Source organism: Pelophylax lessonae (genome assembly GCF_965119305.1).
Source record: "Pelophylax lessonae genome assembly, chromosome: 1".
Lineage (NCBI taxonomy): Eukaryota > Metazoa > Chordata > Amphibia > Anura > Ranidae > Pelophylax > Pelophylax lessonae.
In genome coordinates, this window is record NC_138768.1 from 718830853 (window position 1) to 718844400 (window position 13548).

Here is a 13548-nt window from a genome sequence, read left to right on the forward strand (position 1 = left end):
ATCCAGCTTTACAAAAGCTCACACTCTAACTAAATATGAAACAAGATGAATTTAGTATTTCTTATTCTGGCCCAACTGGTGGCATCCAGCCATGGGCAGGTTCCAGGTGCAAACCAACATCCAGCTGCAAACTCCAGGTTTCTCATTCTTTCACTAACCTGACACTAAGATTTGACCGGGTTAAGTTCACATTCCTCCTTGAAGGTCCCTCCTTCAAGAAGCGGAAGGCCGATCCCCAACCCCCCTCCAGCCGGAACAGCATAAAGACCCAAAAATGAAGGGGGTACCCTACCCGGAGACATCATAAACAGCTATGGGTCAGCAGCGAAATCTCCAGATTCATGGCAAGGCCAATCAAGTTGCACCCTTCACACTGAAAAGCATCTTTAAAACATCACCCTAGACATCAGTCAGCCCTCTTACTTTTCAAAATGTTTTACCAACCTGTACAGTAGTCTTTGAACAATCATTCAGCTTTACAATATCTCACATTCTAACAAAATATGAAACAAGATGAATTTAGTATTTCTTATTCTGGCCCAACTGGTGGCGTCCAGCTCCGGGCGGGTTCCAGGTGCAAACCAACATCCAGCTGCAAACTCCAGGTTTCTCATTCTTTCACTAACCTGACACTGAGATTTGAGCGGGTTAAGTTCACATTCCTCCTTGAAGGTCCCTGCTTCAAGAAGCGGGAGGCCGATCCCCAACCCCCCTCCAGCCGGAACAGCGTAAAGACCCAAAAATGAAGGGGGTACTCTACCCGGAGACATCATAAACAGCTATGGGTCAGCAGCGAAATCTCCAGATTCATGGCAAGGCCAATCAAGTTGCACCCTTCACACTGAAAAGCATCTTTAAAACATCACCCTAGACATCAGTCAGCCCTCTTACTTTTCAAAATGTTTTACCAACCTGTACAGTAGTCTTTGAACAATCATTCAGCTTTACAATATCTCACACTCTAACAAAATATGAAACAAGATGAATTTAGTATTTCTTATTCTGGCCCAACTGGTGGCGTCCAGCTCCGGGCGGGTTCCAGGTGCAAACCAACATCCAGCTGCAAACTCCAGGTTTCTCATTCTTTCACTAACCTGACACTGAGATTTGAGCGGGTTAAGTTCACATTCCTCCTTGAAGGTCCCTCCTTCAAGAAGCGGGAGGCCGATCCCCAACCCCCTCCAGCCTGAACAGCATAAAGACCCAAAAATGAAGGGGGTACCCTACCCGGAGACATCATAAACAGCTATGGGTCAGCAGCGAAATCTCCAGACTCATGGTGAGGCCAATCAAGTTGCCCCCTTCACACTGAAAAGCATCTTTAAAATATACATATAACTGTTTGTATCTTTATATATATATATTTTTTTTTTTTTTGTCTGCTTGTAATAAATCTAAGAGTCTTTTAGTTGAATCAAAGGGTCAAAAATGAAACTGTAAAAAAATTGATACTTTTTCTGTTTTGATATTTTTAACCAAAGGATTCTAAGCCTGCCCACCACGACAAGGTAGACTCTTTTAGAGCAGGATCTACACTAAACTACACTATGCTAACTTACTGGATGCTAGTCATCATTTCTTTAGAGTTGGATAGCTGTATGAATTAGGCCCCATCCTATACGCTGCCTTCTTCATTTTATCGACTTGTTTACCAAGATCTATATAAGAGAAACCCTTTTCTTACACAAAATGGACATCAGGTTTGAAACGGTTGAAACTGTTACAATTTGGCGGGTGATGTGGTGGTCAGCAATGACCATCTGTCATTTCCGTACACATTGTACTAAATATGAAACAAGATGAATTTAGTATTTCTTATTCTGACCCAACTGGTAGCGTCCAGATCCGGGCGGGTTCCAAGTGCAAACCAACATCCAGCTGCAAACTCCAGGTTTCTCATTCTTTCACTAACCTGACACTGAGATTTGAGCGGGTTAAGTTCACATTCCTCCTTAAAGGTCCCTCCTTCAAGAAGCGAGAGGCCGATCCCCAACCCCCCTCCAGCCGGAACAGCATAAAGACCCAAAAATGAAGGGGGTACCCTACCCGGAGACATCATAAATAGCTATGGGTCAGCAGCGAAATCTCCAGATTCATGGCAAGGCCAATCAAGTTGCACCCTTCACACTCAAAAGCATCTTTAAAACAACACCCTAGACATCAGTCAGCCCTCTTAGTTTTCAAAATGTTTTACCAACCTGTACAGAAGTCTTTGAACAATCATCCAGCTTTACAAAAGCTCACACTCTAACTAAATATGAAACAAGATGAATTTAGTATTTCCTATTCTGGCCCAACTGGTGGCGTCCAGCTCCGGGCGGGTTCCAGGTGCAAACCAACATCCAGCTGCAAACTCCAGGTTTCTCATTCTTTCACTAACCTGACACTGAGATATGAGTGGGTTAAGTTCACATTCCTCCTTGAAGGTCCCTCCTTCAAGAAGCGGGAGGCCGATCCCCAACCCCCCTCCAGTCGGAACAGCATAAAGACCCAAAAATGAAGGGGGTACCCTACCCGGAGACATCATAAACAGCTATGGGTCAGCAGCAAAATCTCCAGATTCATGGCAAGGCCAATCAAGTTGCACCCTTCACACTGAGAGCATCTTTAAAACATCACCCTAGACATCAGTCAGCCCTCTTACTTTTCAAATTTTTTTACCAAAATTGTACAGTAGTCTTTGAAAAATCATTCAGCTTTACAAAAATCTCACACTCTAACTAAATATGAAACAAGATGAATTTAGTATTTCTTATTCTGGCCCAACTGGTGGCGTCCCGCTCCGGGCGGGTTCCAGGTGCAAACCAACATCTGGCTGCAAACTCCAGGTTTCTTTCACTAACCTGACACTGAGATTTGAGCGGGTTAAGTTCACATTCCTCCTTGAAGCTCCCTCCTTCAAGAAGCGGGAGGCCGATCCAGCCGGAACAGCATAAAGACCCAAAAATGAAGGGGGTACCCTACCCGGAGACATCATAAACAGCTATGGGTCAGCAGCGAAATCTCCAGACTCGTGGCGAGGCCAATCAAGTTGCCCCCTTCACACTGAAAAGCATCTTTAAAACATCACCCTAGACATCAGTCAGCCCAATTCCTTTTCAAAATGTTTTACCAACCTGTACAGTAGTCTTTGAATAATCATCCAGCTTTACAAAAGCTCACACTCTAACTAAATTCATCTTGTTTCATATTTAGTATTTCTTATTCTGGCCCAACTGGTGGCATCCAGCCATGGGCAGGTTCCAGGTGCAAACCAACATCCAGCTGCAAACTCCAGGTTTCTCATTCTTTCACTAACCTGACACTAAGATTTGACCGGGTTAAGTTCACATTCCTCCTTGAAGGTCCCTCCATCAAGAAGCGGGAGGCCGATCCCCAACCCCCCTCCAGCCGGAACAGCATAAAGACCCAAAAATGAAGGGGGTACCCTACCCGGAGACATCATAAACAGCTATGGGTCAGCAGCGAAATCTCCAGATTCATGGCAAGGCCAATCAAGTTGCACCCTTCACACTCAAAAGCATCTTTAAAACAACACCCTAGACATCAGTCAGCCCTCTTAGTTTTCAAAATGTTTTACCAACCTGTACAGTAGTCTTTGAATAATCATCCAGCTTTACAAAAGCTCACACTCTAACTAAATATGAAACAAGATGAATTTAGTATTTCTTATTATGGCCCAACTGGTGGCGTCCCGCTCCGGGCGGGTTCCAGGTACAAACCAACATCCGGCTGCAAACTCCAGGTTTCTTTCACTAACCTGACACTGAGATTTGAGCGGGTTAAGTTCACATTCCTCCTTGAAGCTCCCTCCTTCAAGAAGCGGGAGGCCGATCCAGCCGGAACAGCATAAAGACCCAAAAATGAAGGGGGTACCCTACCCGGAGACATCATAAACAGCTATGGGTCAGCAGCGAAATCTCCAAACTCGTGGCGAGGCCAATCAAGTTGCCCCCTTCACACTGAAAAGCATCTTTAAAATATACATATAACTGTTTGTATCTTTATATATATATATATTTTTTTTTTTGTCTGCTTGTAATAAATCTAAGAGTCTTTTAGTTGTATCAAAGGGTCAAAAATGAAACTGTAAAAAAATTGATACTTTTTCTGTTTTGATATTTTTAACCAAAGGATTCTAAGCCTGCCCACCACGACAAGGTAGACTCTTTTAGAGCAGGATCTACACTAAACTACACTATGCTAACTTACTGGATGCTAGTCATCATTTCTTTAGAGTTGGATAGCTGTGTGAATTAGGCCCCATCCTATACGCTGCCTTCTTCATTTTATCGACTTGTTTACCAAGATCTATATAAGAGAAACCCTTTTCTTACACAAAATGGACATCAGGTTTGAAACGGTTGAAACTGTTACAATTTGGCGGGTGATGTGGTGGTCAGCAATGACCATCTGTCATTTCCGTACACATTGTACTAAATATGAAACAAGATGAATTTAGTATTTCTTATTCTGACCCAACTGGTGGCGTCCAGATCCGGGCGGGTTCCAAGTGCAAACCAACATCCAGCTGCAAACTCCAGGTTTCTCATTCTTTCACTAACCTGACACTGAGATTTGAGCGGGTTAAGTTCACATTCCTCCTTAAAGGTCCCTCCTTCAAGAAGCGGGAGGCCGATCCCCAACCCCCCTCCAGCCGGAACAGCATAAAGACCCAAAAATGAAGGGGGTACCCTACCCGGAGACATCATAAATAGCTATGGGTCAGCAGCGAAATCTCCAGATTCATGGCAAGGCCAATCAAGTTGCACCCTTCACACTCAAAAGCATCTTTAAAACAACACCCTAGACATCAGTCAGCCCTCTTAGTTTTCAAAATGTTTTACCAACCTGTACAGAAGTCTTTGAACAATCATCCAGCTTTACAAAAGCTCACACTCTAACTAAATATGAAACAAGATGAATTTAGTATTTCCTATTCTGGCCCAACTGGTGGCGTCCAGCTCCGGGTGGGTTCCAGGTGCAAACCAACATCCAGCTGCAAACTCCAGGTTTCTCATTCTTTCACTAACCTGACACTGAGATATGAGTGGGTTAAGTTCACATTCCTCCTTGAAGGTCCCTCCTTCAAGAAGCGGGAGGCCGATCCCCAACCCCCCTCCAGTCGGAACAGCATAAAGACCCAAAAATTAAGGGGGTACCCTACCCGGAGACATCATAAACAGCTATGGGTCAGCAGCGAAATCTCCAGACTCGTGGCGAGGCCAATCAAGTTGCCCCCTTCACACTGAAAAGCATCTTTAAAACATCACCCTAGACATCAGTCAGCCCAATTCCTTTTCAAAATGTTTTACCAACCTGTACAGTAGTCTTTGAATAATCATCCAGCTTTACAAAAGCTCACACTCTAACTAAATATGAAACAAGATGAATTTAGTATTTCTTATTCTGGCCCAACTGGTGGCATCCAGCCATGGGCAGGTTCCAGGTGCAAACCAACATCCAGCTGCAAACTCCAGGTTTCTCATTCTTTCACTAACCTGACACTAAGATTTGACCGGGTTAAGTTCACATTCCTCCTTGAAGGTCCCTCCTTCAAGAAGCGGGAGGCCGATCCCCAACCCCCCTCCAGCCGGAACAGCATAAAGACCCAAAAATGAAGGGGGTACCCTACCCGGAGACATCATAAACAGCTATGGGTCAGCAGCGAAATCTCCAGATTCATGGCAAGGCCAATCAAGTTGCACCCTTCACACTGAAAAGCATCTTTAAAACATCACCCTAGACATCAGTCAGCCCTCTTACTTTTCAAAATGTTTTACCAACCTGTACAGTAGTCTTTGAACAATCATTCAGCTTTACAATATCTCACACTCTAACAAAATATGAAACAAGATGAATTTAGTATTTCTTATTCTGGCCCAACTGGTGGCGTCCAGCTCCGGGCGGGTTCCAGGTGCAAACCAACATCCAGCTGCAAACTCCAGGTTTCTCATTCTTTCACTAACCTGACACTGAGATTTGAGCGGGTTAAGTTCACATTCCTCCTTGAAGGTCCCTGCTTCAAGAAGCGGGAGGCCGATCCCCAACCCCCCTCCAGCCGGAACAGCGTAAAGACCCAAAAATGAAGGGGGTACTCTACCCGGAGACATCATAAACAGCTATGGGTCAGCAGCGAAATCTCCAGATTCATGGCAAGGCCAATCAAGTTGCACCCTTCACACTGAAAAGCATCTTTAAAACATCACCCTAGACATCAGTCAGCCCTCTTACTTTTCAAAATGTTTTACCAACCTGTACAGTAGTCTTTGAACAATCATTCAGCTTTACAATATCTCACACTCTAACAAAATATGAAACAAGATGAATTTAGTATTTCTTATTCTGGCCCAACTGGTGGCGTCCAGCTCCGGGCGGGTTCCAGGTGCAAACCAACATCCAGCTGCAAACTCCAGGTTTCTCATTCTTTCACTAACCTGACACTGAGATTTGAGCGGGTTAAGTTCACATTTCTCCTTGAAGGTCCCTCCTTCAAGAAGCGGGAGGCCGATCCCCAACCCCCCTCCAGCCTAAATAGCATAAAGACCCAAAAATGAAGGGGGTACCCTACCCGGAGACATCATAAACAGCTATGGGTCAGCAGCGAAATCTCCAGACTCATGGTGAGGCCAATCAAGTTGCCCCCTTCACACTGAAAAGCATCTTTAAAATATACATATAACTGTTTGTATCTTTATATATATATATTTTTTTTTTTTTGTCTGCTTGTAATAAATCTAAGAGTCTTTTAGTTGAATCAAAGGGTCAAAAATGAAACTGTAAAAAAATTGATACTTTTTCTGTTTTGATATTTTTAACCAAAGGATTCTAAGCCTGCCCACCACGACAAGGTAGACTCTTTTAGAGCAGGATCTACACTAAACTACACTATGCTAACTTACTGGATGCTAGTCATCATTTCTTTAGAGTTGGATAGCTGTATGAATTAGGCCCCATCCTATACGCTGCCTTCTTCATTTTATCGACTTGTTTACCAAGATCTATATAAGAGAAACCCTTTTCTTACACAAAATGGACATCAGGTTTGAAACGGTTGAAACTGTTACAATTTGGCGGGTGATGTGGTGGTCAGCAATGACCATCTGTCATTTCCGTACACATTGTACTAAATATGAAACAAGATGAATTTAGTATTTCTTATTCTGACCCAACTGGTGGCGTCCAGATCCGGGCGGGTTCCAAGTGCAAACCAACATCCAGCTGCAAACTCCAGGTTTCTCATTCTTTCACTAACCTGACACTGAGATTTGAGCGGGTTAAGTTCACATTCCTCCTTAAAGGTCCCTCCTTCAAGAAGCGGGAGGCCGATCCCCAACCCCCCTCCAGCCGGAACAGCATAAAGACCCAAAAATGAAGGGGGTACCCTACCCGGAGACATCATAAATAGCTATGGGTCAGCAGCGAAATCTCCAGATTCATGGCAAGGCCAATCAAGTTGCACCCTTCACACTCAAAAGCATCTTTAAAACAACACCCTAGACATCAGTCAGCCCTCTTAGTTTTCAAAATGTTTTACCAACCTGTACAGAAGTCTTTGAACAATCATCCAGCTTTACAAAAGCTCACACTCTAACTAAATATGAAACAAGATGAATTTAGTATTTCCTATTCTGGCCCAACTGGTGGCGTCCAGCTCCGGGCGGGTTCCAGGTGCAAACCAACATCCAGCTGCAAACTCCAGGTTTCTCATTCTTTCACTAACCTGACACTGAGATATGAGTGGGTTAAGTTCACATTCCTCCTTGAAGGTCCCTCCTTCAAGAAGCGGGAGGCCGATCCCCAACCCCCCTCCAGTCGGAACAGCATAAAGACCCAAAAATGAAGGGGGTACCCTACCCGGAGACATCATAAACAGCTATGGGTCAGCAGCAAAATCTCCAGATTCATGGCAAGGCCAATCAAGTTGCACCCTTCACACTGAGAGCATCTTTAAAACATCACCCTAGACATCAGTCAGCCCTCTTACTTTTCAAATTTTTTTACCAAAACTGTACAGTAGTCTTTGAAAAATCATTCAGCTTTACAAAAATCTCACACTCTAACTAAATATGAAACAAGATGAATTTAGTATTTCTTATTCTGGCCCAACTGGTGGCGTCCCGCTCCGGGCGGGTTCCAGGTGCAAACCAACATCTGGCTGCAAACTCCAGGTTTCTTTCACTAACCTGACACTGAGATTTGAGCGGGTTAAGTTCACATTCCTCCTTGAAGCTCCCTCCTTCAAGAAGCGGGAGGCCGATCCAGCCGGAACAGCATAAAGACCCAAAAATGAAGGGGGTACCCTACCCGGAGACATCATAAAACAGCTATGGGTCAGCAGCAAAATCTCCAGACTCGTGGCGAGGCCAATCAAGTTGCCCCCTTCACACTGAAAAGCATCTTTAAAACATCACCCTAGACATCAGTCAGCCCAATTCCTTTTCAAAATGTTTTACCAACCTGTACAGTAGTCTTTGAATAATCATCCAGCTTTACAAAAGCTCACACTCTAACTAAATTCATCTTGTTTCATATTTAGTATTTCTTATTCTGGCCCAACTGGTGGCATCCAGCCATGGGCAGGTTCCAGGTGCAAACCAACATCCAGCTGCAAACTCCAGGTTTCTCATTCTTTCACTAACCTGACACTAAGATTTGACCGGGTTAAGTTCACATTCCTCCTTGAAGGTCCCTCCTTCAAGAAGCGGGAGGCCGATCCCCAACCCCCCTCCAGCCGGAACAGCATAAAGACCCAAAAATGAAGGGGGTACCCTACCCGGAGACATCATAAACAGCTATGGGTCAGCAGCGAAATCTCCAGATTCATGGCAAGGCCAATCAAGTTGCACCCTTCACACTGAAAAGCATCTTTAAAACATCACCCTAGACATCAGTCAGCCCTCTTACTTTTCAAAATGTTTTACCAACCTGTACAGTAGTCTTTGAACAATCATTCAGCTTTACAATATCTCACACTCTAACAAAATATGAAACAAGATGAATTTAGTATTTCTTATTCTGGCCCAACTGGTGGCGTCCAGCTCCGGGCGGGTTCCAGGTGCAAACCAACATCCAGCTGCAAACTCCAGGTTTCTCATTCTTTCACTAACCTGACACTGAGATTTGAGCGGGTTAAGTTCACATTCCTCCTTGAAGGTCCCTGCTTCAAGAAGCGGGAGGCCGATCCCCAACCCCCCTCCAGCCGGAACAGCATAAAGACCCAAAAATGAAGGGGGTACTCTACCCGGAGACATCATAAACAGCTATGGGTCAGCAGCGAAATCTCCAGATTCATGGCAAGGCCAATCAAGTTGCACCCTTCACACTGAAAAGCATCTTTAAAACATCACCCTAGACATCAGTCAGCCCTCTTACTTTTCAAAATGTTTTACCAACCTGTACAGTAGTCTTTGAACAATCATTCAGCTTTACAATATCTCACACTCTAACAAAATATGAAACAAGATGAATTTAGTATTTCTTATTCTGGCCCAACTGGTGGCGTCCAGCTCCGGGCGGGTTCCAGGTGCAAACCAACATCCAGCTGCAAACTCCAGGTTTCTCATTCTTTCACTAACCTGACACTGAGATTTGAGCGGGTTAAGTTCACATTCCTCCTTGAAGGTCCCTCCTTCAAGAAGCGGGAGGCCGATCCCCAACCCCCCTCCAGTCGGAACAGCATATAGACCCAAAAATGAAGGGGGTACCCTACCCGGAGACATCAAAAACCGCTATGGGTCAGCAGCAAAATCTCCAGACTCGTGGCGAGGCCAATCAAGTTGCCCCCTTCACACTGAAAAGCATCTTTAAAACATCACCCTAGACATCAGTCAGCCCACTCACTTTTCAAAATGTTTTACCAACCTGTACAGTAGTCTTTGAATAATCATCCAGCTTTACAAAAACTCACACTCTAACTAAATATGAAACAAGATGAATTTAGTATTTCTTACTCTGGCCCAACTGGTGGCGTCCAGCTCCGGGCGGGTTCCAGGTGCAAACCAACATCCAGCTGCAAACTCCAGGTTTCTCATTCTTTCACTAACCTGACACTGAGATTTGAGCGGGTTAAGTTCACATTCCTCCTTGAAGGTCCCTCCTTCAAGAAGCGGGAGGCCGATCCCCAACCCCCCTCCAGTCGGAACAGCATAAAGACCCAAAAATGAAGGGGGTACCCTACCCGGAGACATCATAAACAGCTATGGGTCAGCAGCAAAATCTCCAGACTCGTGGCGAGGCCAATCAAGTTGCCCCCTTCACACTGAAAAGCATCTTTAAAACATCACCCTAGACATCAGTCAGCCCACTCACTTTTCAAAATGTTTTACCAACCTGTACAGTAGTCTTTGAATAATCATCCAGCTTTACAAAAACTCACACTCTAACTAAATATGAAACAAGATGAATTTAGTATTTCTTACTCTGGCCCAACTGGTGGCGTCCAGCTCCGGGCGGGTTCCAGGTGCAAACCAACATCCAGCTGCAAACTCCAGGTTTCTCATTCTTTCACTAACCTGACACTGAGATTTGAGCGGGTTAAGTTCACATTCCTCCTTGAAGGTCCCTCCTTCAAGAAGCGGGAGACCGATCCCCAACCCCCCTCCAGCCGGAACAGCATAAAGACCCAAATGAAGGGGTTTCTCTACCCGAAGACATCATAAACAGCTATGGGTCAGCAGCGAAATCTCCAGATTCATGGCAAGGCCAATCAAGTTGCACCCTTCACACTGAAAAGCATCTTTAAAACATCACCCTAGACATCAGTCAGCCCTCTTACTTTTCAAAATGTTTTACCAACCTGTACAGTAGTCTTTGAATAATCATCCAGCTTTACAAAAGCTCACACTCTAACTAAATATGAAACAAGATGAATTTAGTATTTCTTATTCTGGCCCAACTGGTGGCGTCCCGCTCCGGGCGGGTTCCAGGTGCAAACCAACATCCGGCTGCAAACTCCAGGTTTCTTTTACTAACCGGACACTGAGATTTGAGCGGGTTAAGTTCACATTCCTCCTTGAAGCTCCCTCCTTCAAGAAGCGGAAGGCCGATCCAGCCGGAACAGCATAAAGACCCAAAAATGAAGGGGGTACCCTACCCGGAGACATCATAAACAGCTATGGGTCAGCAGCGAAATCTCCAGACTCATGGTGAGGCCAATCAAGTTGCCCCCTTCACACTGAAAAGCATCTTTAAAATATACATATAACTGTTTGTATCTTTATATATATATATATTTTTTTTTTTGTCTGCTTGTAATAAATCTAAGAGTCTTTTAGTTGAATCAAAGGGTCAAAAATGAAACTGTAAAAAAATTGATACTTTTTCTGTTTTGATATTTTTAACCAAAGGATTCTAAGCCTGCCCACCACGACAAGGTAGACTCTTTTAGAGCAGGATCTACACTAAACTACACTATGCTAACTTACTGGATGCTAGTCATCATTTCTTTAGAGTTGGATAGCTGTATGAATTAGGCCCCATCCTATACGCTGCCTTCTTCATTTTATCGACTTGTTTACCAAGATCTATATAAGAGAAACCCTTTTCTTACACAAAATGGACATCAGGTTTGAAACGGTTGAAACTGTTACAATTTGGCGGGTGATGTGGTGGTCAGCAATGACCATCTGTCATTTCCGTACACATTGTACTAAATATGAAACAAGATGAATTTAGTATTTCTTATTCTGACCCAACTGGTGGCGTCCAGATCCGGGCGGGTTCCAAGTGCAAACCAACATCCAGCTGCAAACTCCAGGTTTCTCATTCTTTCACTAACCTGACACTGAGATTTGAGTGGGTTAAGTTCACATTCCTCCTTAAAGGTCCCTCCTTCAAGAAGCGGGAGGCCGATCCCCAACCCCCCTCCAGCCGGAACAGCATAAAGACCCAAAAATGAAGGGGGTACCCTACCCGGAGACATCATAAATAGCTATGGGTCAGCAGCGAAATCTCCAGATTCATGGCAAGGCCAATCAAGTTGCACCCTTTACACTCAAAAGCATCTTTAAAACAACACCCTAGACATCAGTCAGCCCTCTTAGTTTTCAAAATGTTTTACCAACCTGTACAGAAGTCTTTGAACAATCATCCAGCTTTACAAAAGCTCACACTCTAACTAAATATGAAACAAGATGAATTTAGTATTTCCTATTCTGGCCCAACTGGTGGCGTCCAGCTCCGGGCGGGTTCCAGGTGCAAACCAACATCCAGCTGCAAACTCCAGGTTTCTCATTCTTTCACTAACCTGACACTGAGATATGAGTGGGTTAAGTTCACATTCCTCCTTGAAGGTCCCTCCTTCAAGAAGCGGGAGGCCGATCCCCAACCCCCCTCCAGTCGGAACAGCATAAAGACCCAAAAATGAAGGGGGTACCCTACCCGGAGACATCATAAACAGCTATGGGTCAGCAGCAAAATCTCCAGATTCATGGCAAGGCCAATCAAGTTGCACCCTTCACACTGAGAGCATCTTTAAAACATCACCCTAGACATCAGTCAGCCCTCTTACTTTTCAAATTTTTTTACCAAAACTGTACAATAGTCTTTGAAAAATCATTCAGCTTTACAAAAATCTCACACTCTAACTAAATATGAAACAAGTTGAATTTAGTATTTCTTATTCTGGCCCAACTGGTGGCGTCCCGCTCCGGGCGGGTTCCAGGTGCAAACCAACATCTGGCTGCAAACTCCAGGTTTCTTTCACTAACCTGACACTGAGATTTGAGCGGGTTAAGTTCACATTCCTCCTTGAAGCTCCCTCCTTCAAGAAGCGGGAGGCCGATCCAGCCGGAACAGCATAAAGACCCAAAAATGAAGGGGGTACCCTACCCGGAGACATCATAAACAGCTATGGGTCAGCAGCGAAATCTCCAGACTCGTGGCGAGGCCAATCAAGTTGCCCCCTTCACACTGAAAAGCATCTTTAAAACATCACCCTAGACATCAGTCAGCCCAATTCCTTTTCAAAATGTTTTACCAACCTGTACAGTAGTCTTTGAATAATCATCCAGCTTTACAAAAGCTCACACTCTAACTAAATTCATCTTGTTTCATATTTAGTATTTCTTATTCTGGCCCAACTGGTGGCATCCAGCCATGGGCAGGTTCCAGGTGCAAACCAACATCCAGCTGCAAACTCCAGGTTTCTCATTCTTTCACTAACCTGACACTAAGATTTGACCGGGTTAAGTTCACATTCCTCCTTGAAGGTCCCTCCTTCAAGAAGCGGGAGGCCGATCCCCAACCCCCCTCCAGCCGGAACAGCATAAAGACCCAAAAATGAAGGGGGTACCCTACCCGGAGACATCATAAACAGCTATGGGTCAGCAGCGAAATCTCCAGATTCATGGCAAGGCCAATCAAGTTGCACCCTTCACACTGAAAAGCATCTTTAAAACATCACCCTAGACATCAGTCAGCCCTCTTACTTTTCAAAATGTTTTACCAACCTGTACAGTAGTCTTTGAACAATCATTCAGCTTTACAATATCTCACACTCTAACAAAATATGAAACAAGATGAATTTAGTATTTCTTATTCTGGCCC